This window comes from Notamacropus eugenii, chromosome 1, assembly GCF_028372415.1.
Source record: "Notamacropus eugenii isolate mMacEug1 chromosome 1, mMacEug1.pri_v2, whole genome shotgun sequence".
NCBI lineage: Eukaryota > Metazoa > Chordata > Mammalia > Diprotodontia > Macropodidae > Notamacropus > Notamacropus eugenii.
In genome coordinates this window covers 598824659-598850023 of record NC_092872.1, presented here as the reverse complement: position 1 = coordinate 598850023, position 25365 = coordinate 598824659, and the positions used below count along the sequence as shown (strand labels likewise).

Below are 25365 nucleotides of genomic sequence, written 5' to 3'. Positions count from 1 at the left end.
AACCTAAATAATTGAATACATATTAATTCTTATGAGTTGTTATTGTTTAGTTATTTGGTAGTCATTTCTGATTCTTTGTGACCTCTTTGGGGCTTTTCTTGGCAAAGATATCGAAGTGGTTTGCCATTTCCTTCTCCAGCTCATTTTACAGATGAGGAAGCTGAGGCAAACAGAGTTAAGTGACTTGCTCAGGGTCACACAGATAGTAAATATTTGAGGCCAGATTTGAACTCAGGAAGGTAAGTCTTCCTGACTCCAGGCCCAGAACACTATCTACTGTGTCACCTAGCTGCACTAATTGTGGGTGGGTTGTGTCAATTTCAGATAAATGACAATGTTGTCTAAATTAGTGTATTCAGTGCTATTCCAATCAAACTATACCAAAATATTAATTATAAATCTTTTAAAAATAATAAAGAAATTCATATGTAGAGAGAAAAGGTCAAAGCATCTCAAAGGAAAATATGAGGGGGGGGCCAATGGAAAAGAATGGGGACTAGTAGTGCCAGTTATCAAATATACTACAAAGCAATATTCATCAGAGCAATTTGTACTGGTGAAAAAAAAATGGTCAGTCAGTGGATCAGATTAGATATATACAATGTTGAGAAGCAAACAAACACAGTAGCATACCTATATTCAATCATCTCAAAGTCTCCAGCTGCTGGGGTAAGGAATCATTCAACAAAAACTACTAGAAAAATGAGGAAGCACTCTAGCTGAAATTATATTTAGAACATCATACACAATATACCAAGATTATCTCCAGAAGGGTGAAAGATTTAGATAGAAGAGGTCACACCATAAACAAATAAGAGGAATGAGAATTAAATTTCCTTTCCTATTTATTGATAGTAAAATAATTCACAGTCAATCAAGGGGTAGAGATGATCACAGAAGATAAAATGGACTATTATGATGGTCCAATTTTTTTTAAGTTTTTTGTACAAACAATATCAATACAGCTTAGATTTGAAGGGAAAATTTTAACTGAAGGAAAAAACCTTTAAATCAAATTTCACTGAAAATGTTCTCATATCTAAGATATATAAGGAACTAATTCATATTTATAAGAACAGGAACTATTCCATAGCAGATTAATTATGAAAGGATACTAAGAGTTTTCAAAGATAGGTATACAAAGTCATATGAAAAAAAATCAATTTTCTAATATTTAGACAAAAGCAAAGTAAAACAACTCTGAGTTTCTATGTCTGGCCTATTTAATCGATAAAAATAGAAAAAAATGGAAAATGGCAAATTTTGGAGGGGATGAAGGAAAATGAACACACTGATATCTTGTTAGTAGAGCTATGAATGGGTCTAAATCATTCTTGAGAGTTATTTAATCCTGAGCCCCCAAAATCACTGAATTATGCAAAACCTTGACCCACAGATACCACCACTAGGCTTATTCTCCAAAGACATACACTTTCATATATTCCCCCAATTCACTGATTGAGGTAGAGGAGTTGAAATACTCATTGCTCCCCATTGTTATGCCCAAGTTCACCCTGTACTACTATCAATCTTCCTATGAGGTTCACTCAATCCATACCCATAACCTGATGAGGATTCTGGTAGCTGTTGTATGTGAATCTCTGGGCCATTCCCCTTCCCTCAATGAATTCAGTGCCTGGCTCCATCTTTTTCTCCTGCCCTTTTAGTTGGGTACTTCCACATACATACTGATATTCCCTCAAACATGCTAACCTTCCTGTCCCTCAACTGACCTACTGACCTACTCCTAAACCCCACCTCAGCTACACACAAAAAAAAATAAAGTTAAAAAATAAAACTTGGAGAGCTATCCAAGCAAGCAAATTCATCCCAAAAGTTTCTGAGGATGAAACTAGAAGGAAATCAATAAAGAGATGAAAAATTGGAAGGAGAAAAGAAGGAATGAGTAAAAATGTTCATAATGAACCCTCTTCTCCATCAATGGTACTTGAGCTACCACATCTATAGTCCCAACATCACAGTCTCTAGGTGATAAATGGGGAAGCAGAAGTGTCACTAAAATATATAAAATTTATATAAAATATTCAGTTGATCTGGCTGAAATACTTTGAGTAGATAATCCATGCTGAAGGCAACACAGTTTTGAGGGTATTGAGGTGTAAATTCTCAAGGTCTATCAAAAACAAAAGTAAATCGTAGTCTTAGAAAAATTCAGATCATATCGTTCCCAGAGGGGGAAAAAGTGGTCAGGTGTGAATAATTAATTGAGAAGTTATATGTCCATTTCCCCACCCATCTCAAGTCTTTATGGTAATTATCCTACACATGCACACACCTCCTTGAGGAAGGTATGGGAAGGAAACAAGCAGGATTTCACAGATGATACTCTATAGCAGACCAGGCATAAGAATATTTGCTCAAAATCAGAGAATTAGAATATCAGTTTTCCCTCATCATTCATCTTTTTCTTTCCCTCTTCTTTCTTCCCCTCACTCTCTCTCCCTCCATTCTCTTCTCTTTCTCGCTCTAAAATCATTCTCTCTTCTTCTCCCCCTTTATCCTCATTCCTCCCCCTAACCAAGCTGCTCTACCAACAGCCCCAAATATAAGTAGATGACAAAATGACACAAGAAGAGCTTGTTTCCTTTTGGAAAGATAAAATTGAATGTACGTGTAACAATAGACCCCATCCACCAAAGATCCCGTTGTTTCTATCTCGTCTTTTTCCTTGTGAGCAGCAGTCATCAGGGCTGCTCTTCCCCGGCTCTGTCCTGCCCTCCTTTATTCTGCTGTTTTTCCTTCCTCCTCATTGTAGGTGCTAGGAAGCCAGTTCAGCAGGGAAGAAGAGAACGTACTCTGCTACTGTGATAAGGAAAGAAAAAAGAGAAACAGAGTGTGTTTGTTTGTAACAGAAGGCACAGGAATGGCTCAGGGGAAAAGGTCAGGAACCTGGAGAAAATGAGAGAAATAAAATCATTTTTGAAACATCCAGAGAGCGGGCTCCTTCCAAAGCAAAGGTCATGGCTGGGGGTGCTGGAGGGAAACCTGACCCTAACTTTGCTTTCAACAGGCGCAGAGGGGTTCTGGACATCAAAGAGCTTTTTCAAAACATTATCTAAATGAGTTTGGGGTAAATGAATGAGAAACACATGGAGGCAACTTCCCAGCCAAGACAGAGGGGTTTACAAATGAAGGGCAAAGGTCTTTAGAACAAATAGGGAGTTTTTTGTTGACCCTAGACTTGCAGAGTACCAGGGTATCTCAGTACACCCAAAGTTTCTTTCTCCTTGCCCATTTCTTAGCGGTATCTAAGTACCCTAGATGGCTGAAGTTCAGAAGCATTGTTGGTGAACGTGGGAGAGTGACCCCTTTGTGTGGCCACAGAGTTGTTACTGGAATAAATTAATGCATTTGAGTCTTTCAGCTTTCATAGGTGTTTATCTTTGACCTCTTGCAATTTTCTTACAAGATCATGATTACATTTAAGAATTAAAAAAAATAACAGAAGCAGAGAGAGCCTAAGTGTTTTTCCCAAAGACATGTAGCTGACATTTATGTATTGTTTACTATATGCCAACTGCTTTATTGTTATTATCTCATTTGTTATTATCTTCACAACAATCCTGGGAGGCAAGTGCTATTATTATCCTGATTTTACAGATCTTGAAACTGAGGCTAACAGAAATTAAATCACTTGCCCAAGCTAGTAGGTATCTCAGGTCTTCCTGACTCCAGGCCCTTCACTGTCTTCACTGCACAACCTAACTAACTAATAAAAAAACTCAAGTCTTCCAGCAACTTAAACTAATGGTCTGGCTCCTATACCATCATACCCAATCAAACCTGTTCTCCTCTTTCTCTCACTTTTTCCCCTGTAAATTCTACCACTCATAATATATAACCTCTCTAATGTTAAAATATCAGTATGTCTTTATCAGATTGGGTGTTACATTGAAATTTTCATTAAATAGATTTTTAAAGGGGGAGGCAGGAGAACACAAAAGCAGAGAGTCCTTTTACCCTATAGATACTTGCTTTTCAGTGAGTAAAGGATGGAAGATAAATGTGTCAAGGTGTGATCTTTCTAATTTTTGTTTTAACTCAAAGGGGACCATGAACTATACTTCTACCACTGTTGTCAGCATCATATCTAACTTTTGGCTTGGCTGTCATCTCAGAAACCCTTGTGGTTTAGTTCCCCTCGATTTCTTCTTTTGGACTCTTTTTGAACCCATTCAGTCTGACTTAACACCTACTCAAGGCTGCCTTAAAGGAATTATCTTAGGAAAATCTATCCCCTACCTGCTGATTTAGTCAAGTAAGGTCCCAGTGCATCCAGATCTTAAACTGTTCCCTTTCTGCTTATAAGTTGTTGACTTTCAGCACACAGACATATTTTCAGATCTTTCATGTCCCATCATCATAATCACCATCAATATCATTAATATTGTACCATAGGGAATGCGAAGCAATTTATATGCATTTTCTTACTTGACTCTGTGCTGTCATTTTTCAGTCATGTTCAACTCTGTGACCCCATTTGGATTTTCCTTGGCAAATATACCGGAATGGCTTACCATTTCCTTCTCTAGTTCATTTTTAGATAATAAACGGAGGCAAACAGGGTTAAGTGACTTGCTCAGGGTCTACAGCTACAGCTACTAAGTGTCTGAGGCCAGATTTGAACTCAGGAAGATGAATCTTCCTGAATCCAGGTCTGGTGCTCCGTTCATGGTGTCTCTATTCACCTACCTGCTTCTGGACCTCATAACCATGTGAAATAGGTCCTGTGTTTATCTCTTTATTAAATAAAAGAGGAAAATTAATCTTTGAGAGATTCTGACTTCCTAAGGCTCAAACAACTAACAAGTGTCTGAAGCAGGATTTGTACCCAGTTCTTCATGATTGTAAGCCTAGCACATTGTCCATTACACTTTAACCAGAGATACAGGTTAGCATCACAATGGGAATAGCTTGCTAAGAATTAGAAAAATCTCTACTACATCTCTCCTCAGGCTTCCAGGGTACCCAGAAGAGTCTATGGATATCTCTCTTCCTTTAAGGCCATTAGCTCAAGCCCCCAGTAGTTGCACTTTCAAAGTGAAATGGGCTGTCTCAGGGGTAGTGGTTTTCCTATCACTAGTTTCCTAGTGGAGGTCCGTTGACCATGTAACCATAGTGAAAAATATTGAAAAGAATTGTTTTTTCAGGTATGGATTGGACTAGGTGGTTTCTGATGCCCCTTCCAATTTGAAATTCTAGAATTCTATGTGCACTCACTTCTCATTTGTTTATGCTAAAAATGTAGGCAAGCCAGGACACAGACTAAAATTTTCCCAGCATGAATCCTGTTTGGTCTTGGTAAATAATGAAAGACTTACATTTGAACCAGGATACTTGATATTCTGTAGGCTTGTTGTACTTCAAGAAAAATAACAGGACCATACCGTATAGACTTGACTTTCCTAGAGGCTGGGAAATTATCCAGTTTCCCCCTATCCATACTACTGTACTCCTCCCTGTTTTCAAACAACAGCAGCCTCATTCCCTTCTGCTGAAAGCATTCTTCAGGATGCTCTCACCTCCCTGCCAGGACATTAAGTGTGAATGCTGAGGTGAGCTGTGAGCTTCCGCCAAGGCAACTAGAAGACTAAGAAGGTCTTTGGCACATGACTGAGGACCATGAATATGCTGACTGCCATAATGTAGGATTCCAGTCCATACATTAACACTGTAATGTTGCCTATATGATCTCCACCCACTCAGATAAGCTAGAAAATTTTTGGTCTCTTCCCACTTAGAATCTAACAAAGACAAAAATATTGCAGTGATCAAATGTGCTTTGAAATCTTTTTTTGGGGGACAAGGTGATAAGGTTAGGTGACTTGCCCATGGTCATACAGCTAAAAAGTATCAGGTGTCTCAAGCCAGATTAGAACTCAGGTCCTCATAATTCTGGGGCTGATATTTTATCTACTGAGCCACCTAGGTGCCCCTAAAATCTAGCTAAGACACAGGAGAGGAAACTCTCAAAGAACAGCAAGGAACTAGGAAAATCATAGTAAAATGCTGAAAGCATTGGACTAGGGGTCCAGAAATCAGAGTTTAAGATCAAACTCTGCCTCCAAATAGTTATATGACAGTGAAAGAAGGAGGAGGAGGAGGAGAAGAAGGAGGAGGAAGAGGTAAAGGAAAAAGAACATTTCTATAGTTCTTCAAGGTTTGCAAAGTACTTTATAAATATCTCATTTTATCATCATAACTCTGGAAAATAGTTGTCATTATTATTTCCATTTTACAGATGAGGAAACTAAGACTGAAGGAGATTAAGTGACTTACCCAAGATTACACAACTGGTAAGTATTTGAGGCAATATTTGAACTCATTTCTTCCAGACTCCAGATCCAACATCTATCTACTGCACTGCAACTGCTTAGATAAAAAGGGGGTTTAAAAAGTATGTTTCCCCCCATCCCATGCAGCTGCACTCCTTTGTACCTCTTTACCACATCCCCAGGAACTTCATCATCCTGCAAGACCACATCAGAATGAGTATGCACACCTCATCAGTGTCCTCTGCCTCTAGGACTCCTCTGATTGGAGGTTAGAGTGAAGAGCTCATCTCAAAACTTTAGTTTAAGAAGATCAGGTAGACCAGCCACATCTTTGTTTCCCACCCACTATGCTTCTTTGAACTTTTTCATCATTTAAATTCCTTAAGAGCACATGCTGTCTTTCAGTTTTTTATTTTTATTTCTAGCACTTAATGCAGTATCCATCATCTAGTGGATGCTTGATAAATGTTTATTGACTGATTAAAACATGTTTGTAGGTACTTTATTTTTTAATGCTTTCTCCTTTATAATTCTTTCTTTCAATAATTTAGATTCATTTAATTGTAGAATAAAGTATCCTACCCATTTTGATATATCCTACCCATTTCGATACTTTTAAGCACTTAGATGTCAATTTCATATTCAATATTCTTGAACCCTTGGCTTTGGGTGGGGACTTTTTTATACAATTCCTCATACTTTTGCTCAAATAGATTTTTTTTCTTCTTTTCAAATGCTGAAACAAAGTTCCTCATGGTTTGGGAGGTTGGACAACAGCTTCTTCTATATCAGCAACCTTTATAAAGGAATTGTTTTTGAGAGTTCCTCCTCTGATAAAGTGATTTGTTTTCTTTTTATCAAGATCCTTAAAAATCAACTATCTTTTTGAATAGCTTCGTATCTCTCTAAACTGTCTGGGATCAGTGAGTTCTAAGCTAGTTACAGGTTTTACAATCGTTTTATTCTTCACAATCAGCCTATCTTTGAGAAATTCATTATTTGATTCTACAGTTCAGAAGACAGGTCTGCCCCATTTTCACTTTTTCATCTGTCACTGTATTACTTATTCCTGTCTCCTGCAACCTTTTCTCACAAAATATATTGAGTTAATCTGATTTTCTTAAGAGCCATTGGAGATGAATAAATATATTTTCATGACTCATACTAGTTAACAATACAGTGGACAAAATGCAAAACCCAATCTAAACTTCAAGTTTTCAAAATAAAACATGTCTTGATTTCTCTGAACTTGACTTGAGATCTGACTTTTTTAACGTAATGAAAAGATCATACATTTAGAACTAGATGGAACTTCTGAGATCATCTATTTATAGGTTAAAGATCATAGATTAGAACTGAAAAGGACCACTTAGTCAGACCTCCTTATTCTATGGGTGGAGAAATCAAGGCCAAGACTTTGTACAAAGTCATTTAGATTTTGGTACTTAATGACTGAGTAAGGGTTTGAACCAAGGTCCTCTGATACCAACACCAACTTTCTTTTTCACTGTGACCTGCTGACTCCTTTAATCAATCACTGACTAAACCAAAAAACAGTTTTTAAGCGCCTGTCATGTTCTCCAAGGGTGGGGAACCTGTGGCCTTGAGGCCACATGTGGCTCTTTAGGTCCTAAAGTGAAACCTTTTGAGTGAATACAAGGTGATTTGTTTTGTGAAGTGTGAATTCAGTCAAAGGGCCACACTTGAGGACCTAGAGGGCACATGTGGCCTCAAGGCCATAGGTTCCCCACTCCTGTTCTAGGCACTGTCCTAGGTGCTAAGCTTATAAAAACAAAAATGAGATAATTCCTTACACTTAAAGGATTTACATTCTATTGCAAAAGACAACATTTATGTATATATAGGTAACATAAGGGTAACACATAAGAAATAAAAGCAATATAACTTACTGTGGAGGCACTAGTGTAGCAGTTGGAGGAATCAGGGAAGGTGTCATGAAAAACATGGTGATAGAACTGAACATTGAAGGAAACAGTGATTCCACAAGGTACAAGTGAGGAAGTTGTGAAACCGAGGAATGGGGAAAGGAAATGAAGTACCAGGTGTGAGCACTAGGAAGAGGTCCAATTCAGCCAGACCATACAGGGAGGGCCTGAAGGGGAGCAATGTAGGGTAAACCTGAAACAGTAAGTTGGAACAAGCCATATGTATGTGGGGCTGCTTTTCAATGCCAGGGGAGTTGGTCTTTTATCCTAGAGGAAAAGGAGTCCCAAGAGTTATTTAATAGGTAAGTGACATTGTCAGACATATGTTATAGTGACATCACTTTGTCATCTGTGTGACAAATGGATTGGAGAGGGACAGGGAGACCAATTCAGAAGCTATTGTGATTTTATAGGTGAGGGAAATCAGACCTACAGAGGTTAAGTCAAGGTCACACAAGTATTAAGGGGCAGAAGAAGGAATGAGACCAAAGTTCTCTGACATGAAATCTTTCTACCACCTCACCCTTTTAAAAGCAATTCTGTTTTTCACTATTGTTAAACATAACTTAGTAATGGACTACAATCATGTAGTTCACTGTGGAATGTGATCTTTTTTACCTCCCAAACAGCTTTTAAGGGGAAAAAGACTGTATTAAAACTTCCACCAATAAGCAACTTCAAGGAGACAAGAAAAAATGTCCATCCTTAAAAAAGAGAGAAATTTATTACAAAAATGGTGGGAAAGGGAAAACAAGAGACATTTTGTAATGGGGTCAAGGAAGGGAAACATTTGCTTGAATTTGCTGAAACAAACATTCCACAGGCATTTCTGACATATCTATTACTTCTAAGGCACTGTCCTAGTCCCTGTGATACAAAAGTGCTACACAAATATAAATAATTAGTATTATTATGCTTTCACAGTATGTTGGTTAAAATTTGTTGTTTTTTCTCCCAGGTAAATAGACTGACCTTATTAGCAATTCCATTCCTCTCTGAGAATTTCTGTTTAAGTCAGCAAACATTTTTAAGCATAAGTAAGGCACTGTGCTAATCACCAGGGACACAATGATGAAAACAAAATAATCCTTTCCCCAAGATCTTCTGGGAGAATACGACACGTACATAAGTGTGTAAAGGGGATGTTATTCAAAATATTATGGAGTAATTTTAAAAGGGAAGATGTGTTAGTAAATGGACCAGGGGAGGATCAGAAGAGACTCGTGTATATGCCTTAAAGATGTGTGTTTCAAGAAAGGTGGGATTCTTTGAAGCAGAGGTAAGAGGGTAGTAAGGAATTCCAGGAGGCATGGGGGAACATGTAAAAATGCAACAAAAAAAAAAGGCCGGAGATTCTATGTTTCTTGCCAAGAGGCAGTTTTTATTTTTATTTTAATAACGATGATGATTTTTGCCTAGCCAACATTATTCCTGACCTGCTAATCAGAATTCCCAATCCCTGTTTCTCTTCTGTCTGCCTCAATCTATGAAATTTTCCTCACAATGGAAACCTTCATATTACCTGCCTCTGAAAATAATTTCTCAGAATCCTCTTTCCTTAGCATCCTTCCCAGAAGAGGAGCAGTTTCTTCTTCATGAAAGCATTAACCTTGTCGAGGTCAGCTTGCTAATTCCAACATTAAAGCTGTTCAGAGTACTGCTAATGACTTGTCTTTTTAAGAGCCTATGACGTTATTTTCTGAATGTTCTAGTCATTCATTAAATTTAACAGAACAACTTATAAAAAAGGTTATTAAATTTGTCCATGGAGTCATAGGAAGAAAAACCTTAGACAATAGCCCAGCCCAATTTTAACGATGAAAATCTTTTTTAAGAGCTTTGAATCTTGCCCCTTTGGAAATAAACAAGATGTCTAGAAGAGGAAACCAAACAGCGTCATGGCAGTATCCTATAGGTGTCTGGTAGGAGTTAGCTTAGTTTTTCTCTTTTTTAAAAAGTGTATTTCATTTTTAATTTATGATATAACACAAGCATTTCCATAACATGGTACAATAAAAAAAGATGATTGCATATGAAATTGCAAATATACTATGCACAAGTTGCTATTCCTTTCAATTATACAACAAAATTATCATGTAAATTTCTTTTCTCCCTTTTTTCTTCTTCCATACCACCACCCTAGAGATGGCTATCATTAGACACAAATAAGTGTGTGTAATATATATGTATACATATATGCATATATATATGTGTGTGTGTATTTATGTATGTATGCAAATGTGTATATGTATATATATGCATGTATATGTAAAATTATTCTATACATACTTCTATTTATCAGTTATTTCTCTGGATGCAGATAGCATTTTTCTTCATACACCCTTTATAGTTATTTTGGGTATTTATAATAATCAAAATAACTTATTTGCTCCAAGTTGTTCTCAAAACGATATTGCTGTTACAATATACAATGTTCTCTTGGTTCTGGTCATTTTGCTCTTCATTATTTTGTGCAAGTCTTTCCATGTTTTTTCCTAAACTCATTGAGTTCATCATTTCTTATAGTATAGTAGTATTCTATCACAATCATATATCACAACTTGTTCAGCTGCTCCTCAAATGACAGTCATCCCCACAGTCCCCAGCTCTCTGCCACCACAAAGAAAGTTGTCATAGACATTTTAGATGGTACTTTTGGGTTCTTTTCCCTTTTCCCTGATCATCTCTGGAAACAGACCCAGTAGTAGCATCTCTGGGTCAGAGAGTATAGGTAGTTCAATAAGTCTTTGCGTATAATTCCAGATTGCTCCCCAAAATGACTGGACCAGTCCACAACTCCAACAATAATGAATCAGTGTCCCAATTTTTCCACATCCTCTCCAATGCCCATTGCCTTCCTCTTCAATTATTTTAGACAATCTGGTAGGTATAAAATAGTATGTCAAGATTGTTTTAATTTGCATTTCTCTAATCAACAATGATCTAGAGCAATTTCTTTTCCTATGAATATAAATTGCTTTGATTTTTTCATTGGAAAACTTCCTGTTCTCGTTCCTCAATGACCCATCAACTGGGAAATGACTCCCATTCCTATGGACTTGACAAAATTCTTTATATAGTTTTGATATGAGAGGTCAATCAGATAAACTCTCTATAATAACTTAACATATGAAATGTAAAGCTTAGTCTCTTTTAAAGAACAATGAAGTTGTAGATTGAAAAGAAGGAAACAAACATTTATTAAGTACCTACTACGACCTGCACTAAGTGCATTACAAATAATACTGTATGTGCTTCTCACAATGACCCTGGGAAATAGGTGTTATTATCATCCCATTTTATACTTGAGGTAGAGTAAGTGATTTTTCTAAATAAATAAATAAGTGACTTTTTCTAAAGTCATCCAGCTTGTAATTTTCTGAGGCTGGGTTTGATCTTAGGTCCACTTAACTCACTGCAGAGAACTCTGTCCATTGTACCACTTAGCTACCTCTTGAAGGGCTAACCTTGAGACTCAGGTCTCCTCCTAGAGTCTAGAAAGTCTTAACCTTTTTGTTTGTTTTCCTCTGAATAATGTTTTTCAATGCATAATTATTAAAAAAAATACAAAAGAAACTGATTATACTGAAATATAATTATCAAAATATTATTTAAAAAATGTTCACAAATATTAGGTTAAAAAAGCCTCCGCTAGCCTCACAATCTGTGATCATGAGCAAGTTATTTTATAGGATTATAGGTGGAAGGGACATTAGAGGTCAATTAGTCTAACTCTCTCATCTTACAATTGAGGAAACTGAGACTCAGTAAGATTAAGTGACTTGCACAAGATCACATAGATAGTAAATATCTATATGGAATTTGAGCCTAGGACCTCTGACTCTAGAGCAAATAAATATCCTTTCCCCTTAGTTTCTCTGAACCTCAGTATCCTCATAAGTTATCTCTTCAATATTTCTAGACAAATGGACAAATGTGCAAGGATACATTGTTGTAAATTTTGTGATAATGTCTCAAGTGTCCTACAGAAATAGAGAAGAACAGACCCACTGTAGCACACTAAATTGTATGGACTCTTTGCATCTGTATCCCATAGATTTCTCATATTGAGTTTGCATTCCTCTCAGGCCTCAATGTTACAGATAAACAGCTGTATAACCGCTCTTCTCTATTTTGCACTTGCAAATCTGATATTTGTGAACCCAAATGTAAGACTTTACATTTATCCTGTGATGACCCCAGTAGCTTCCCCATGCCAATAAACAAAATACCAAGACATCTCAAAACTACTGTGTCACCAGAGTTCCTTTCCTGCTGCTGAAGAATTGGAACATCAACTAGCTGTCAATTTCCCAGAAGTCTTTGTCTCTCCTCTGCCTATAAATCCCCAACATGAATCAGCACCATTACCTAGGTCCAGGATCCTCACTATCTTCCTCCAATGCCTCATCCTGCTAGACCCAGATAAGAACTCTCTAAAATCCACCAGACTTTCCTGGCTTAGAAGACTGCCCCAATCCTTCTGGGGCCCCATTGGGACACTCCCAACTTCTTCCACCTATTTTGCTGACTCCCTTTCATGTATTGTCTTCCCCCTCCATAAATCTGACTTGCTTTACTGTCCTGTTAGGTGCTTTCATGTTGCCTTGTACTTGACCTTGTTCTCCAGAATCTTCCTAAGTCTGCATTACAACACATCACTATTGAATTTCGTTTATCTTTATAGATTCAGCTCAGTGTTCTAGTCTGTTAAAATCCTAACTCAAGTCATCCAGAAGAATGCTGTAAGCTTCCTTTCCTCCCCTCATTTCCTTCTCACTGGGAGCTAATGCTTTGACAAATTGTGCTTAAATCAATTTATATATGTTGCCCCTCTTTGTTCTTTCAATTCCTCTCTTTAGAACACTTGGTTGCAGAACTGCAAATAACCATCCTTCTGACCCCACACTAAAAAAAAAAACCCCAGACACCTCAACCTGGCATGAAAGTATCCCTGGATGGCTAAAGACTAAGCTAGCAAAGCCTAGATAAGAGCCAAAGTACATTTAGAGAGGTCCATCAAGGGCATGTGTTTGTAGGCCTTAGGGCTGTGACTTTGAAGATCACGGGAACACGAAAGTCCTTAATTCTATTTGTGTCATGCAAACACTCAGAATGATGTTTAAAATGGATAAAATAAAACACATAGGAATGCAAAGGAAACAAATAATTTTGGAATATAGCTATCTTTTTATTTGTATATATAACCAAGTTCAGGAACTCTGGGTTGAGAATTTTTTATGTAGCTGTCTACCCCAACTCCCTTTAAGGAGGAGGAAAGCAAAGCCTTGCCCATTATTACATTATCTTAAGAATCAACACCAAGAGAGTGGTTCCATATTCAATGCTAATTCTTTGGTTTTACTCTCAAGGTAACCCCTGAGAAGGTGAATTTTCAAATACACCTTTTTTCAGGTAGACAGGAATCTCCAAGGAGGAGGCAAGATTCAGGTGAGGAGAGAGGAGAAAAGGGAACAAGTATTTATTGAGCACCTACCATGTTCTAGGTGCTGTGTTAAGTACTTGGCAAATATTGTTTGACTTGATCTTCACAACAGCTCTGTGAGATAGGTGCCATTATTATCATCTACAATCTACCATTGAAGGTGCTGACAGATGTTAAATGGCCTGATCAGCCACGGCTGACTCACTGAAACTTGAGTTTATCATGGTGACGTCATTTTGGTCCTCTTTGAGACAACCAACCAACAAACAAGATGCTAAATGATTTGCCTAGAATCACGACTAGGAAGAGCTTGAGACTAGATTTGAACTCAAGTCTGAGAATCTAACAAATTTATCAGCCTTTCCAATTGAAATGAAATGAGGTGGAGAGTGGGGCAAACTGAACCAGATTTCACCTGGAACAGGATTAACCGTAGAGATAAGGGAAGGAAACAAACAGAAACTAAATGAAGGAGCCATCTTTTCCTTAACAGCCCTTAGCAGAAAATCAGTATCCAATGCCTAGATTAAGTTTTTTAAAGCTAGTCATAACTTTTCCTTTGTGTTTGTTGTTTCAAACCCTTTGTAAATCTTTTTTGTGTTGTTGTTGGAGTTTGGGGTAGGAGAGGTCCTGTGTCTTCACTGACGTTGGGAGCAAGCACCCTGTGTGGTTAATGATGTTGACTATCTTCATGAATGTTGTTCTACAAGAGTGGCCTAGGGTGCTGAAAGGTCATCCAACTGTAATTATTAGCAATAAAAACTTAGAAAACCCAAAGGAGGGGTTTGTACTTATTTCAGGGCCAGCAGCTAAAAAAGGGAACAATTTGGAAACCCACACCCCCTCTCCACAGGAGAGGAACTCAGAATGAGGGGCAAGAAGAGGGATGTTCTCTGAAGGGTGGTCTTTGAGCAGGCCCTAGGCTGTGAATTGGCCAAAAATGGGATGATGGAATCTGGCCCAAGTTCCAGACTTGGACACCCCAGGAGTTATCTTGAATATTTTGGACATAATTGTTTCTAATATTTGATCATTGGAGATGCAGATTGATTGACCCCTTGGGATGAAGTTGAGGTAACAGAGACAGGAGGACTTCAGAGCAAGAGCACTGTGAAGAGCTAGGGACACTTTGTCCATCATACTCCTCACTTACCCATGATTTCATTAACATCTTCCAGCTATCTCTAACAGATAAGGATGGCCTTGGTCGTACTGGTAGCATTTAAAAGCTCATATTTCTGTGAGCAGATTCTAAACATCATCTTTCTTCTCTTCTGATTCCCCTGTCACCAATAACTTGTAGGGTGGAAGTGTTTCCATATGCTAGAAATTGGCCCCACCATTTTGCTGAGGGGAAAAACAAAGAAAAATGTAGTTTGGTGGTAAGCTTACATATAAACACTGAGCTAGAACAGATAATGGGGTCCCTTCTCAAGTTAATAATGGGGTCCCTCCCTACTCAGAGAAAAATCTAACCAATTTGTAGTCAAAAGACCTCATATTACAGCTAAATGTAGGAAGATGATTACCATTAATCATTTTATGAGTAGAGATTGAAACATGACTTACATAGGTCATAAAAATATGCTATTGTGGTTAAAATATTCTCAAGTCAGATTCATTTTAATTCAGACTGCAGGAGGTTAAAAGTTCTCTTCAGTTAGGATTTTGGCTGATATTATTTCTACATCTGTGCTTTGTAAAACCTGTAAGTTTTATTGTAGAGGATTATAGATTTAGAGCTATAAGGGACCTTAGGGGCCATGCAATCTTACCTCTTACTTTTGCAAATGAAGAAAATGAGAGGGAAAGAGGTTACATGGCCAAAGTTTCATAACCAGTAAAATTTCAGAGATTTCACCTGAACTCAGGTTCAAATGTGAGACTGGTATTCCAAGGCCAGTGTTGTGTTCCCATTAGCTGACAATGAAGCTTTACTTACCATCATTAAGAAATGTCTCTGACCCTAGGATGTGTACTGGTTGGGATAACACAAACATTTCTGTCAGAGGCAGAAAGTGTAGACTAGACGGTGTTATCATTCAGTTGTTTCAACCTGACTATGATCCCATCTGGGGTTTTCTTGGCAAAAATAATACAGTGATTTGCCATTTCCTTCTCCAACTCCTTTTATAGATGAGGAAACTGAGGCAAATAGGATTAAGTGACTTGCCCAAGGTCATACATCCAGTAAGTGTCCAAAGCCAGATTTGAACTCAGGAAGATGAGTCTTCCTAACTCCAGGCCCAGCACTTTATCTGCTGTGCCACCTAGCTGCCTAGATACTACAGTTTAATCTCAAGAATTCTCCATGTTATAGGTTTGCTAAAAATTCCCTCTGGAGAATGGAAGGAATGGTGCCAGTTTGACCTCTCTTACAGTTCAGTCTCTCCAGGGCTTATTAACATCATGGTCCATGAATATGCTGAGATTTCTCAATGGATTTTGGCACCAAGCACCAGCACACAGACATTCTCTCAACTTGAAGTCTCACTGGAATATGAATTGCTCAGCCACTCATGCTGCTTTCCAGGGATCCACACCCAAAGTCAGCCCCTCTCAAACTCAGAGGATTCTCATATACTCCCCATTTAGACCTCATTCACACCCAAATCTTCACATCTGTATTCCTGCAACAACCCTCCTTTCTCTCCCTCCACAATTCCTCCACATCCACTAAAGGGGCCCATGCAAACTCCAGCTTACACTAACCAGCATCAAGAATGAGGTCTCTTCCTTCTCTCAAAGTGGAGACTGGGGGTAAGGGAGTGATCACTCATCTATCTTTCAGTTTTCTAACAGCAGCTGGTTGTTCTAGTTAACTAGTGATCTCTATTCTTTTTGTTTTTAACTAAAAGACTATCAATTTTCAAAAAGTTTGAGCACACTCCATATGTTTACATATATATATGTGCACACATAGGTATGTGTGTATATATGTGTATTTATTTACAATACATACATACTTTACAATGTATATGAAAAAATAAAAAGTAAAAAAAGTAAGAGATAAAATGCACCTTCTGCAAAGAAAACTTTCCCAGTTCTCCTTAATATTAATGCCTTTCCTCTTAAGTTATGTTCATTTTACCTCGTGGATATCTTGTTTGCACTCTATTGTTTGCCTTTTGGCTACCCAATTAAACTCTTCACTCCTTGAGGACAAGGAACTGTTTGTGTTTTTTTTGTATCACTTAGGATGGTGCCTGGCACACAGTAGAGCTTAATAATTGCTTGTCGATGAGATAAAGAAGAAATTTAAAAATATTTTTTGAAACTTCACTTATTAACAGTATAGTACCACTCACCACCCCACACCCTACACCAAAACTCAAAAATTTCTTTGTATTTATTCTTTGCGTATTCTGAATTTACTTATCAGTGTCCACATTGTTTTCCCCAGGAGAATGTCAAGTTCTCGGAGGCAAGACTGTGGCTTGGCACAAGGTGGGTATTTAATAAATGCCTGTTGAATTAAAATCTATACATAGCCTTTTCCTACATTCATCTATTGGAAAACAACTGAACACCAAAGGATAGTCAGTTTCTACCCTGCTTGTGTGAGAACAAAACAAAAGGGCCAGATAGGCCAACACACATCTTAGTCTCTCCATTCAGTTTCTATATCATGAGTATGTGATTCTTCAACCCAGCAACATTAATGTCCAGTCCACCACCACTTTCCACCTTTTAAACATAATGTTTCAGTTCCTGCTAAGAACAGAAAACAAATGTATCATGCAACCACTCTCAAATTTTTTCCTAATTACAGCCTTACTTACTACTCCTCTCCCCACCCCCAGGCCAAATAATCTAAGATAGTAGTGTTCATTATGCGGGACAGTGGAAAAAGGAGAAAGAAGGCAAGGTCTCCCTCAGTGACTAGGGAGGGCAGGACCAGGGTGGTAGAAAGAGAGATATTACCCTCCAATTCACAATTCAACACTTTCTCTAGCCCATTTATCTCTGTCTTCTGCCTTCATCCGACACAACTTCCTAGTACTTTATCCCTGCAATTGAACCTCATGGTTATGGTTTCTGGTCAAAGGACTTACTGTCCCTCAAAGGTGCTGAAATTGTAGAGCTATTTGTGGGACTGTCCCCAAAATATAGTGCTCCCAAATTGCCAGCATTCCAATCATGTAATTTGGGAACATCCCCTTCTCTGATTCTACCCAACAAGACCTGATGTTTACTTCCATGTCCTTCTATTCCTATTTCTAAAATTTCCTACATCACAATTTGTCTCTCAGTCCAGTTCCAACACTTTACCTGGGAGGAGAAAGAAAAGACCAACAGAAAAGACATGTTCCCTCACTCAGGAAAATGTCTTGCTGACTCACATTCATAACAGCACTGGGATTTCTCATGTATGCTAACTCCTTAATGAATAAATGCAGGTCTGTAAGGAACTGGTGTCATTTGGATAACTAGAGGAACAGATAATATCAGCCTGGCAAGATGCAAGTCATTATCACATGATTCAATTTGTATTGCCTAAATCCCAGGCAATCTGGATTAATCTTGGGGTAGCCACAAGGGTATAGTATGCAATAGTCCAGGAATCTTGTGGTCATTTATCTTGAAGACATCTTGTTTGGAACCTCAGAAAAGCTGCTTTCTTAACCTTTCTTACTCACTTAGTAGTTAGATTCATTCAGAGAAACAGATATCAAGGCTTAGCTTTAGCTGGTTCCATCTGCCAGCAGAGGTTGATGTCAATTAGAAAGACTGGTTTCTCCTAAAACTAGGATTATTCTAGACAATTAAAACAACTGTTTGGCAAAGTAGATCACTGACAGTCCAGTTCAGCAATCTCTCTGGCCCCAGTCTCCTTTCTTTGAGTTGCCAAAGGCATGCAGTCATGACCATATGATTGGAAGAAAGTGTCATTGTGCAGGGAAAATGAATGACAAGTAGAAAAGGTAAAATGGAAATTGAGAAAGGTTGGAGGGAAGCTCTCATTTTTTTTTTACCAAGTACTCTCCTATTTACATACATTTGTTTGTACTGTTTTTCATTGACCCATACAAGCATAGGATCAAAGAGCTCAATTTAATGGTTAAAAAAAAAAGGTACTAAGAATTATGTAAGATTATGGAAAGAAATGTACAACAGGGGCAAAAAAATCACATCTGGTCACCAGGAAAGCCTGCAACCCAGGAGAGCCAACAGGCATAAGTCTCTTCTTTTATCAGACATAATGCCCCAGCCCCTTTCCATTATTTCCAGGCTAGGGTTTAGAGTTTGTCTATCACATCAGAGTTGAAAACATCAAAAAGTCCTTACCTCTTAATCTTAGTGCTTTTTTTCTAAGATTATCTCCAGTTTATCCTTTCTCTGTCTTGTTTATACAAAGTTGTTTGCATGTCGTCTCTCCTGTCTGACTGTGAGCTCCTTGAGAGCAGAGACAGCTATCGTTTGTTTCTTTGCCTTTCATTCTATTATCTCTCCTTAGTGCCTACTTAGTACAGTACCTAGTATATCTCAGATATGTAATAAATGTTTATTAACTTCTTGACTTTCAGTAACAGGTCATCACATGATAGTGAACAAGGAAGGAGTTAGTCATCCATCCCAGGAGGTGCAAGCCCCTGAAAGTTTCCAGAGAGCTCTGAATGCATCATTCCTGGGATGGCCTCAATCAGCCTCTTTGGACTAGATGGAATATATATTTTAAGGAACGATTATTCAACCTTGTTGCTATTCTGTCCATCACAAACCACTCTATAGCTTCATTAACAAGAAGTTGTTTTGATTAAGAAAAGATCCTTAATAATTGACTATTCTTCTGGTGATTTTATATATATATATATATATATATATATATATATATATATATATATATATATATATATATATATATATACCTTTGATGTCAGGATACATAAATGTACTTGTGTAAAAAATAATTAAAATTCATATACTATTCAAATTCCCACCTTTTTTATGAGTACTTTCCTGATCCGCCCCATACGTCTAGTGCCTTCTCTCTTATATTATCTACCACATACAACTATACAAACACATATATATGTACACAAATAATATATACAGATATGTGTGGGTATATATGTATGTATATCTATATCTATCTGTAGCTATATAATTTTTTTCTTGTAGTGGTCTCCTCCCCATAAGAGAGATCCTTGAGGTTAAGGGCCACATTTTTAAATGTCTTTGTATCCCCCAGACCTTAGCATAATGGCTGTCACAAACAAATACTGACTGACCCACTCACATGAAACAAATTATGTGAAAGGATTTTGTAACTCTAAAGCATTTTTAAAAATCCCTCTCCCTTTTCCTTTTCTGATAGTCATCCCTTATAACAAGGACATTTTTTAAATATAAAGAATAAGAAGAAAAATCAATCAGCAAAACCAATCAATATACATTAAAAGAAAATCTTATAATGAGTATTTTTTTCATTTGTGGACACTGCTTTATGCAATGGATTATCAGAGGTATCTTCTCATTTCTCTTCTTTGGAGCCAGGTTTGTTCTTTATAATTTTATATTCTATTTTAGTTGATTTCTGTTTGTTGATTTTTCTATCTTTATATGTTATAGACTCTATATCTATAACTATCTATGTGAGTGTATGTGTGTGTGCATGTGTGGAGAAAGAGAGAGAGAGAGAGAGAGAGAGAGAGAGAGAGAGAGGAAGAGAGAGAGAGAGAGACTTAGTTTTCCTGGTTTTGTTTATTTCTATGTCTCTACAGTCATCATTTATTTCAGCAATGTACTATTCCATTACACTCATGTACACAATTTGTTTAGTCATTAACTAACCAAAGTATAATATAAGTTTAAGCTATTATTAATAGCAATTAAATAATCTTCTAGTAAGCACTGCCTTGGTGCTTCTCATTGATCTGGAGGTATGCTTCCAGTTCTGAAAGTCTTGGCCAATGAACTCAAGCCCTGATGACTTCTAATAAATTGCAATGTATGGGCCTAATGTGCCATTATCATCTGACACCCAGCCTAGATAAATTTAGAGAATTTATTCACAGAAAAATGACCATTTTCTAATGGATTTTTCCTATAAAACTTCCATTAAACCATCTAGGTGGTTTGATATAGTGGAAATACTGACAAACTTGGAGTCAGGAAAGACCCTGGAAGGGCATCTCTGATCTGCTTCTGCCACCAGCTGTAACCACAAACAATTCACTTAACCAGTCTAAGCCTTCAGTTTCCTCATCTATATGAAAAAGATAATAATGGCTGAAATATATGTCTTACAGATTTCTTCCAAGGGCCTAACGGGACAATGCACATAAAGCATTTTGTAAACTTGGCAGAGCTCTATAAATTTCAGTTATTGTTATTATATTGAGCTGATTGGACTCATTTGCTCTATTGCTCTCATGAACTCAGAAGAACCTGAGGAAGGTACGTGACATGACAGATGGACTCCCTACATCAGATTTAGAGACATGAACCAAAGCTGTATATAATTGGGGAGATACAGATGGGTTGCAATGGAATACATTGGAATATAGGAGTATTACTGTCTACTAAAGTACGAAAGAAATATCACTTAAAAAGATAAAGATGGGAAGATCAGTGGGAGGAAGGAGGGAGAGAGAGAGAAAGAGAGAGAGAGAGAAGAAAAAGGAAAACAAGAAGAAGATCAGTAAATACTAAAGGATATGTCTATTTTCTCAGGTAAGAAAAAATATGATAATAATATACATATATAACAATGCCATCCTTTATGAAAGTATTAAAAAAGCATTAACAAGACTTTTGAAAACAGTATTTTACAGAATACTATAAGTTTTGGCACAATTGACTAAATGGTAAAGAGAATACAAGGTCTCTGTTTCTTGACTATAAAAAGCAGCATTTGATTTGGTACGATAGGATGCTACCTTCAAGGATTCCCCAACAAAGTGTCACCAATATCTATATTTGAAACACACAAGCTACCTTGAAATATGCAACAGCAGATCACCTACAAATTATAAATATCAAGTAAGGCTTAAAATAGGGAGATAGATATTTTTACCAAATGTTTTTTCCAATGTCCTATCCAGCCCAAAATCCAAGTGGGAAGGGGCTTTTAGATTAGGGGTTTTTCAAGTGGAATTCGTGGATGCCCGAATTATCCATGAATATATATTAAAGGGACTGTAGACCTGGATTGGAAAAAAAATAAGTATTTATTTTCACTAATCTCTAACTGAAATGTAGCATTCCCTTCAAATATTTGGAAACATTATTGTCAGACAGGATCCATAGGCTTCACACGTGCATACATACATACATCCATACACACACACATACATAGGCTTCCACAATATACACAAAAAGCTGAACATCTCTAAAGGTGATGAAATCCTACATACAACCTTGTTTACAGATGGTGTTGTACTGATTGTATGAAGACCTGAAGCCCTACAGAGGCTCCCAAATAACACCCATAATCTTTCAAAAGGATGCATCTTAGCTGTAAATGGAATGGGTAGGGGATGGGGGCAGAGAGACAAATGGATTAGGGATGACTAATGTCCAGGCTATTATTTGTAGTTGGATAAACTAGGCTAGGCCTAGTCTATCAGAACAAGTATCTTGCACATATTCTGCTAACGAACAATAACTGGTCATTAGCGGGGTATTGCCCAGCATTGTTCGGGTGAATGGAGAAGATTGGATTTCACTTGAAAAAATTTCAGTGCCTTTAATGACCAAGGATTTTTGCTGAAATAAACACTTATTACTTTAGTACCAGTATTCTGCCAGGGATGTAACATAGCTACAAAACATGGAATTCTATAATGACCTAAGAATTAAAATTGAAGACTACCCAGAGGACACTGGAGAGACGTAGTGGGGGAGGAGGGTGTGGTAGAAGTGGGTGGAAGCATATTTCCACAGGAAAGTGGCATAGAAGATATAATTAAACATTCATAAAGGATGGGCTAATCATATAGTGAGTGCAAGAGAAAGCCAGACCTACCCACACAATGTCAAAAGATCCAGAAGATGGCCACCATCATGTTGGACGGACACACACTCTCCCATGGAAGATTTATAGGACTACGTGAATATAAGGTTCACAGGATAAGAACGCATGAATATTCTGTACTTTTGAGTGGGGCATCCATATCAAGGAGACCATAGAACCCTAGAAAAAAAAAAGACGTGAAGCTTGGGTTCTGCCAACACCTTCAAAATCATTGCTTTTGAAAAGTGTAGAATAATAAATCATAATGACCATGTGAGTTGTATTTAAATATTTGCAGGGTTATTTCCTGGAAGTTTCTAGAAAGGAAAGCTAAGAAACAAGGGAGGAGACAGTTGAAAGAGGTAGATTTTAGCCCCATAGAAGGAAATTCTTTATGACAACTAGAGGACTGTAGTGGGTGTAGCGGGGCTGCCTTGATAGTGAGTTTCCCTCCACTGAAGGTATTCAAATAAAAGCTAATTGGCTACTAGTCACAGCTGTGGTAGAGGGGATTCCTGTTCACATAGGTGTTGGATGTACTGGTCTCTGAAATTTATACTGACTCTTTATATTCTGTATTTCTCTAATTCTGTGTAAATAATGAACGATCCTGAAAACATTGTTCTTGTCAACATTCAAAGTCAACCACGATCATGCTGCCTTTTTTCTTTAACCCAGTTTTCAGTAGGTGATGCCTTGCTTTTGCTTCAGCCAAGTCCTCAATAAGGTTAAGAAAGACTGCTGCCTTGTGGTCAATCTGAGAGCTACTTACATCTTCAGGAAATGTGCTGTATTAAGTACTTTAAAGAAATCTGAAAATAAGTTTTTTGTTTTCTTTCTGCTTTTAATCTTTCTCTAACAGCTTATGACTTTATGATATTTGCAAAAGGATTTTTTAAATTATATTGTTTTGGAAAAAATCACCATTTTTCCAATACGCATGCCTTTGGATACAAAGGCCTAGCAGCTTAAATTCCATTTTCTAACTGTACCAGAGCAAAAGTTAGGTGGGGAGGTTTTTCATATTCATATTCTGTAAATATTTTCATGAACAGTCTCATTTCTGAAGCACAAAATGCATTCTGATGAACCATTCATGTCTATGAACCACGAAGCACCAGCTGGTAAATGTAGTAGATGAGTTCCAAGCCCTGATGAAGACAGCTTGGGAGGATGCCCCATTTATCACAAACATTTGTTAGTACTGGATGTCTGTCTTTTCCAGAGGGTAAGGAAGTGACAAACCCCGTTTTCAGCAGTGCCTAGCATGCCAACCAGTTGTTTCTCCTATTTGTTACATACAAGGACGAAAAAAGATCCAATAAACATTATTAGCAATCTGTTTTAAATGAAAGCTACATTTAGGCTGTATGTAAATGGTTCCATTGATCTAAAGGAGGTCCCCTAGTTACCTGTGTCCTTCGTCTAGAAAGTCCTTGACCCCAGGCATTCATTATGTGCCTACTTTGTGCCAGAAACTAACAAAAACAGAAATAAAATAGGCCCTGATCTAAAGGAGCATTAATTCTTTTGGAGGAAAAATAACATTCACATAGAAAATTAAATCCAAAACATATACAACACGATCTCCAAGATTCTGAGAGGAGCTATTGATCAGGTGATTACTATATCTTTCAAATCATATTGGTAATGTTAATTTGATGATTATTACCCGGACAGGAGGTGGGAGGAGGGCAAAGGGGAACTCAGAGGGGACCAAGAGGCCAGAGGTCAAGTCCCTGATACTGACTGATAGTCAGAGTATTGGTTAATGTTGTCCTAGTCAACTTCTAATTCTTGACCAGGTCAACTGTGCCCCAAGGCTCACTCTGAGGATCAATAGATTCCCTGTGGTGGGATAAGATATGGTGTTAGGAAGGGGATTTGCTGTCTGACTGATGACTGGCAAATGTCACCTTTTTTATGAAGCTTTCCCTGATCAGCCAGCACCTATTATGTGCCAGGTATTATGCTAGGAATGAATAACACTTTACTCATACTTTTTTGTGCCTACTTAATGTTCCATTTTGTATTAGAATTATTTGCATATCTTCTCTATAAATTGTAAGATACTTGACTTCCAACACTATTCTGTTGTCTCTTTCTTTAGTGTCCTAAGGTCCTAGCACAATGCTTGGTACAGAGTAGGTACTCCCTGATTGTTGAAGAGGGATGCATAGTAGTGATACAACTTCTCTATTGCCCTCTATCCAACTTCCTACCAATCTTCATGACTCTGTAGCAAAGTCTTTTGGTTTCTTAGATGAGTCAGACAAGGATCTATAGAATCCCTCTCATATCCTTTTCCTGAGCTAGTATATAATTTGTCCTATAGGGTTCCCATTGATTAAAGAGAATGAAAGAAGAAGAAATAGACAAATTTATCATTTAATCATTTGGATAATACTTATATGTATAATATCTAGATTAGTTATATAAAATTATTTCTATGAATAAAGTATATTCATTTATATAAATCAACTGACAAAAGTTTATGTGTGTGTACATGTCTGTGTATAACCAATGTTCCTTAATGAATAACTAATTTTATGGATTCAACACATTTACTAAGAACCTATTTGAATCCCTCATCTTTGCATAGAGATAACTGTGAGTTCTCAAAAGCTGTGTCCACAGAGTGCATACTCTGTCAGATCCTTCCTAACTTAAAAGACTTTGAACATGGTCTGGTAATAAAATACATGTTTATTGTCTAAG

General features: G+C 37.4%; 3 long non-coding RNA genes across 3 annotated transcripts; 2 read left to right on the top strand and 1 right to left on the bottom strand.

The window, feature by feature from the left end:
* Window positions 1–827: 827 nt before the first annotated feature.
* On the bottom strand, window positions 828–25048 carry LOC140520589 (uncharacterized). Its single transcript, XR_011972584.1, has 2 exons — window positions 22660–25048; window positions 828–2823 (listed from the first exon to the last, which is right to left on the bottom strand). It is a non-coding gene; the product is annotated as an uncharacterized lncRNA (long non-coding RNA).
* On the top strand, window positions 9268–19495 carry LOC140520587 (uncharacterized). Its single transcript, XR_011972582.1, has 3 exons — window positions 9268–9521; window positions 17092–17135; window positions 19217–19495. It is a non-coding gene; the product is annotated as an uncharacterized lncRNA (long non-coding RNA).
* LOC140520590 (uncharacterized) lies at window positions 19499–25365 on the top strand. The gene is made up of 2 exons (XR_011972585.1): window positions 19499–20186; window positions 20764–25365. It is a non-coding gene; the product is annotated as an uncharacterized lncRNA (long non-coding RNA).